General features: G+C 46.7%; 1 pseudogene; it reads left to right on the top strand.

Moving 5' to 3' along the window:
• Positions 1-1,817: 1,817 nt before the first annotated feature.
• LOC102991007 (60S ribosomal protein L23a-like) lies at positions 1,818-3,437 on the top strand (annotated as a pseudogene).
• Positions 3,438-6,902: the final 3,465 nt, after the last annotated feature.

Genomic DNA, 6,902 nt, shown 5'->3' with positions numbered 1-6,902 from the left:
ATCTTCCCAGACCAGGGCTCGAACCCGTGTCCCCTGCATTGACAGGTGGATTCTTAACCACTGTGCCACCAGGGAAGTCCCATTGAAACGTACTTTTCATGCAGGCAGAGGTTAAAGATTCTTTCCTAAAGTGAGTACTTACTAAATCTAACTCTGAGCAGGGAGGGAGCTTAGAGCTCCTCCCTGGACCAGTTCTCTCATTTTACTGACTGGCGGAGGGGGCGGGTCCTGAGGCTAGCTGGTGACTGGGAGTGGCCGAGAAGTGGGCCACTGTCTGGAGTCTCCCTGACCCCACCTCCCTTCCCAGAAGACCTTGGGCAGAGGTAGGAGTCTCAGCCGAGAATCTGGGCTTGGGCACAGCCTTAAACTGGACCTGGGTAGGGACTTTTCTAGGATCAGGCTGCTAAAGGGAGTAGGGTTCCCCCAGTAAACAACGAATCATTTTTTTTAGTATTAGTATATCCCAACTATTGCACGGGACGTGCTTATAGTCAAAATGATTCGCCACTGGTCTGAAATTCAAATTTAACTGAGCATCCTGTATTTTCATTTGCTGATTCTGGCAAGTCTACTTCAGGGCCAGGGGGCTGCAGGCTGGTGCAGAAGCAGGGAGGTTTCAGCCATGTTCCACCCCAGGACAGCTGCCTCAGGCCCACCCAAGTCAGGCTGTACCTGCTGAGTGTCTCCTGGGGCCAGCCTTGTGCTAGGAGCAGTGGGGGTGACATTCTCTGAGACCCACGGCTCTGCCTGCAGATCCACCCACATGCTGCAGCTCAGTGGGCCTGGGTGTGGGAGCAGAGTTACTGCACGGGGTCTGGAGACCAGGCTGGTCAACGGGAGCTCTCCTGCAGATGTGGCCACTGTTTTCCAAAAGTCAAGAGATAGCATTGTGATGAATAAAATGCACATTTGTTTAAAGGCAAGCATTACATAGTAGCTTTTGGCTCTTAAAGCTTTTTCTCAAGAAAATACCAAAAGTGTAATTACTAGGGGAGAGGGATACTTCTGGGGCTTTCATGCAGGAAAAAAATCTGAGGACGATTAGGTCTGAGGATTCTAGGACTTGACCTTTCATGGACCATGGACCCAATGGGCATCTAGTGAAGCCTATGGACTTTTTCTTGGAATAATGTTTTCAAATGTATAAAATTAAATCCACAGGACTACAAAAGAAACCAGTGGTGCAAAAATACAGAGGTCAAAACACGAAGGAAACAGCTTTATAAAAGAGTAATACACACGCTTCTCTACTTACACTTTGGTGGTGATCGTTTTAAAGCAGTAATGGGTAGATATTTCAAAAGACTGGCAACAATTCCAATGTGATCTCAAAATCTCTGTGATTTCTGTTGGTGACAAAGTCACAGTTTCTGCAAATACTACTGTACATTGTTCCCTGCATTTACAGTAAAGGAAATGCTAAATTTCAGTTAGATGCTAGTGAAAATAAAGATGTATATTTTTTTCTCATCCAAAGTCATGGATCCCTGAATTCTATCCACAGACCTCCTGGCGTGGGGAAGGTGGTATCTGAGGTCCTTAGGTTAAGGGCATCTGCTCTAGAGGGAAAGCCCACAAGAGGGACTTAGAATAGAGCACAGGCAAGTGTCACGCATTCTCAGAGACAAGGAGAAATCAGATAGAAAGTAATGGGCAACCTGAGGGTGTGGGTCTGTGTGTACGTGGACTGTGTCTGCCCACAGGACCCCTGGGAAGACCCCGAGGATGCTCCCACTTGCGCTGCCTGAGCCAGACTTGTAGTCCCTGGGTTAAGCATTGCCTTCTGTGTCCACAGCCACAAAAAAAGGATCTGAACGTTACCCACCTTCCAAACGCTCAAAACACCGCGGTTCAGAAGGCAGCCCAAACATCCTCAGAAGAGCGCCCACAAGGAGAAACAAGCTTGACTTCTATGCCACCATCAAGTTCCCCCTGACCACTGAGCCGGCCATGAAGAAGACAGAAGACAACAGCACACCTGTGTTCACTGAAGAGGTCAAGGCCAACGAGCACGATGTGAAGAAGCTCTATGACATTGACGTGGCCAAGGTCAACACCCTGATAAGGCCTGATGGAGAGAAGAAGGCGTATGTTCACCTGGCTCCTGACTGTGAGGCTTTGGATGTTGCCAACGAAACTGAGATCATCTAAACTGAGTCCAGCTGGCTAACCCTAAGTATAAGATTTTTCACTATTGAAAAAAAAGGCATTGCCCTCTGACATTCTTCCCTCCCTAGTGTGCAGTGTGTGGTCCCACCCGAGGCACTGGGGGCTGGGGCCTGGGCCTTCTGGAGAGAAGGCCCTGAGGGGAAGGCCTCAGGCAGGGCTGGTAACCTGGTGAGGAGGCCCTGGTTTTTGTATTTTTTTTTTAAATTTAAGTGGCGGAAGCACTCACACAATACAAACGCAAATGCAGACCTGGAAGTACCTAGGCAACTTGATAAGCGTATTGTCACAGGAATCAGGACATTATCATGAGGAGTTTGGAATTTATAAATAATGCCCTCTAGCAGGATGTCAGCTCTAACCCCAGTCTGACGGCTTGTTAAAGCATCAGGCCGAGCCAATCTAGAATAACGGCATTCCAAATATTTGACAATGGAATTAATCTTGAACTCACTGTGGATCAATGCCTTTTATTTATTTATTTTTTCCAGGCTTATTGAGATATAATTGACATATAACATTGTGTAAGTTTAAGGTGAGCGACAATGATCTGATATATGCATAAGTTGTGAAATGATTATCACAATAAGTTTACCTAACATCTATCACCTCACATAACTACGATTGTTTTTCTTGCGATGAGAACTTTTGAGATCTACTCTCTTAGCGACTTTCAAATATTCAGTCCAGTAATGTTAACTGTAGTCCCCCTGCTGTATATTACATCCCCAGAATGTATTAATGCTATAACTGGAAGTTTTACCTTTTGACTACCTTGGCTAATTTTCCCCACTGCCCCACCTCTACCTCGGGTAACCACCAATCTGTTCTCTATTTATCAGAGCTCGGGGTTTTTTAGATTCAGCATAAAAGTGAGATCATACTCTGTCTGACTGACTTCTTTCACTGGGTCCTGGTTCTGAGAGGACTGTGGGCACCTTTGGAGTGAGGGGAGGGACGGTGTGTCCAGCCTGGGTTTTGTCTTGGTGGGGTGGGAGAGCACAGGATAAGATGCAGGCGGGGAGGAAACCATAAGGAAGTTTCTGGAAATCTGTGCATTTTGCCTCCTTTCTTAACTTCCCTTCCCCGCCCCTCACCCCTCCTCCCACCCAGAACCAGGATCCAATTTCCTCTTTTTTCAGAATACAACTCAAAACAGATTTAATCTCTGGGGATTGTTCTGTGGAGGGAACTTGTAGAGGCAAGTTGTCTCTTATGTTGTAAGAGAAATACATATATATGGAGTCTGAAAATAAAAAGTCTATTTGGCATGTGAAGCTTCTCACATCTCTGGCTGCTGGTCACCTGTGTCCTGCCTGCACTGGACATCACTGAGAGCCACACCTCAGGGTTGGTGTCCCTCTGCTACCCCCAACCCATGGGGACCTTTCAAAAATAACCACATGGAAACCCTAAATTTGGGGAGGGACTAGCACCATGTGACCCATGGTGGAGGCTAGGAATGCAGATTCCTGGGCCCCCTTCCAGGCTAATGCATTGGAATCTCCTAGTTGCTACTGGGGAATCTGCTGCATAGAATCCACAAAGTCCACCCTGAGCAACCTTGGCCCGCTGGCCAGTGGTCCTGCGCACTCTGCTCAGAGCCGGGGCCTCTCTTTCTGCAGTGCTTCAAAGCCTGGGCTTTGGGATGGAACTTTCAAGCCCTTGAGAACCCCCTTCTGTTGTTCTCAGTCATTCTGAAGTGGGGTCAGATGTGGTGGGATGGGTGGTGTTCAGTGTGTGAACCATGTGCCAGGGGCAGAGAGTGCACAGGGTGACACAGAATGACGTGTTGGGGTCACCTGCCACGTGTTGACTCAGCCCTACTCCAGTGGTGTAAGAATGATGCCTCCTGACCTCCCATCACTCATGGAGACAAAACAGAGAGTCCCACAGACATCCTGGGCCTTCCAACCTGCTGGGATAAGCTGTCTCTGATCCACTGTGGGCCACCCGTGTCTGTGGTCCTAAGAGTCAAAAAGCCTTTTCCACCAAACTTTACGTTCCTACTAGGAGTCACCAGGCCGGCATTTCCCAAACTGTCTTCTGAGCATGTCATGAAATGTGATAAAGTACAGTTGACCCTTGAACAATGTGGAGGTTAGGGGTGCCAACCCCTGCACAGTCGAAAATCTGTGTATAGCTTATAGTCTGCCCTCTTTATAGGTGGTTCTGCATCCTCAATTCAGCCAACCGCTGATTATGTAGTATTGTAGCATTTACTGTGGAAAAAATCAGAGTATAAGTGGGCCTGCTCAGTTCAAACCCATGTTATTCAGGGGTCAACTATATTCTCCCATGGATATGCAAAACTAGCAATATTTTCCTTTAAAATTTATTTTTAAAAAATATGTGTATGGAAAGTGACAAATATGTGCATACCCTTATCATCCTATGATCATCCGCCTTTACAAAATGAGATGCTCTATCTGAAGATGGCAAGAATTCATTCTGGGGCTTGTGCATTGCAGAAACAGTGTTGAGATGCTGTGGCCCAATACATTTGGAAATGCTGTGTTGAACTGTGAGATACTTGAGGACAAGAGTCAGGACGGGGGTCCCCTCATATGTTGGTGGACTGTTACATTGGGGACCCCCGAGGAACCACATACGTTCTGGTCTTCATGCTCTTGTATAGTCCTCTCCCACAGGTGGGCTCAAACATGTGACTGGCTCTGACCAATGTGCCATCAGAAGCATGATGCAAGCATTGATCTGACAAGTGCTTGCTTCTCCTCTTGGGGCTTGTCCTCTTGGAACACTCTTGGGGAAGCCAGCCACAAGCTATAAAGCAACATGGGTAGACTAGAGAATGATGCAACAGCACTTGGAGATTGAGAGACCATGCGTGAGGAGGAGCTGAGGCTCCAGATAGTTTACTGAGGTCTCCTTGGGCTTTCTAGCCTAGCCCAGCTGAATGAGTGGCACAGCTGATGTCGCCTGGAGCAGAAGAACCACCCAGCCGAGCCCTGCCCAAATTCCTGATCCACAAAATCATGAAGAAGAATCAACTGTTGCTGTTTTTTTTTTGGTTTTGTTTTGTTTTTTGCAGTACGTGGGCCTCTCACTGTTGTGGCCTCTCCCGTTGCGGAGCACAGGCTCCGGATGCACAGGCTCAGTGGCCATGGCTCACGGGCCCAGCCGCTCCGCGGCATGTGGGATCCTCCCGGACCGGGGCACGAACCTGTGTCCCCTGCATTGGCAGGCGGACTCTCAACCGCTGCGCCACCAGGGAATCCCAACTGTTGCTGTTTTGAGGTACTAAGTTTGGGGATAGTTTGTTACGTAGCAACAGGTAACTGAGACGCTTATAGTAGGTGAGTAATAAATGTGTGAGAAATGAGTGGATGGCAAACCATGTTTTCAGCTCTGGGGTTAATCCCTTGCTTACACTGGCCCTGATATTCATCAAGCCTTGATCACATATACTTTCTCCTGCGATTCCTGTGATGCTTAATTTTATATGTCAACTTGACTAGGCCATGGAATGCCCAGATCATTGGTCAAACATTATCCTGGGTGTTTCTGTGAAGATATTTTTGAACGAGAGTAACATTTAAATTGGTAGACCAATAAAGTAAATTGACCTCCATTATGTAACTGGGCTTCATCCTATCAGCTGAAGGCTTGAATAGAACAAAAGGCTGATCCTCTCCTGAGCAAGAGAGAATTCTGCCTGACAGCTTTCATACTGAGGCATTGACTTTTCCTGCTTCTACAGCAGCCTTCTAGCCTTCGGACTCAAAGTGGGACATCGGCTCTGCAGATTTTGGACTTACCAGCCTCCATAATTGCATAAGCCAATTCCTTATAATAAATTTCCTTATCTGTAGATCTAGATCTATAGGTATATGCTATTCGTTTTGTTTCTTTGGAGAACCCCGAGTAATACAGATTAGGGTACCAAGAATAGGGTTGCTGCTATAACAAATACCTAAAAACGTGGAAGTGGCTTTTGAACTGGGTAATGGGTAGAGGCTTGGGGTGCTTGCTGGAAAAATCCTAGATTGCCCTGAAGGGACTGTTGGTGGAACATTAAAGGCGATTCTGGTGAAGACTTAAAAAGAAAAGGAGAGAGCTATAGAGAAAGCTGTAGAGAATAGGTATATCATCTTGAAGAGAATGCTTCTGGAATATGAACAGCAATGCTGCTTCTGGTGAGACCTCAGGAGGAACATCATATTGGAAGCTGAGGGCAAAGTGATCCTCGTTATAAATTAGCAAGGAACTTGTCTCAGTTGTGCTCCAGTGTTTTGTGGAAGGTAGGACTTGTATGTGACTACCTTGGATATTTAGCAGAGGAGATTTCTAAGCAAAGTGTTGAAAATGTGGCCTGGCTTCTCCTTACTGCTAGTAGTAAAATGTGAGAGGAGAGAGATAAATTGAAGAAATTATGAAGCAAAAAGGAACCAGAATTCGAAGATACGGAAAATTCTCAGCTTCTCCATATTTCAAAAAATAAGAAAGCAGCGTTCCAGAGAAAACACCAAGGGTGCAGCTGGATGATCATTCCATAGAGAGATTATCCACAGATTTAATCAGCCATCTCAGCTGAAGCCAGGAATAGAGATGGGATTACGTTGGCAGAATCATGCCAGCGGGGACTAAAGGGGAGAGACAAAATGGAGTGGAGGAAGGCTGTCAGATTTCTGGGATCTACTGGACAGGACAGCAGAGTATCCAGATTCCGATCTGCAAGAAAAGGGAACAATGACCATGAAGATGATTCAGAGGTC

Source organism: Physeter macrocephalus, unplaced genomic scaffold, assembly GCF_002837175.3.
Source record: "Physeter macrocephalus isolate SW-GA unplaced genomic scaffold, ASM283717v5 random_348, whole genome shotgun sequence".
In the NCBI taxonomy this organism is placed as follows: domain Eukaryota; kingdom Metazoa; phylum Chordata; class Mammalia; order Artiodactyla; family Physeteridae; genus Physeter; species Physeter macrocephalus.
The sequence above is the reverse complement of the archived record's forward strand: the minus strand, read 5'-3'. Positions and strand labels throughout refer to the sequence as shown.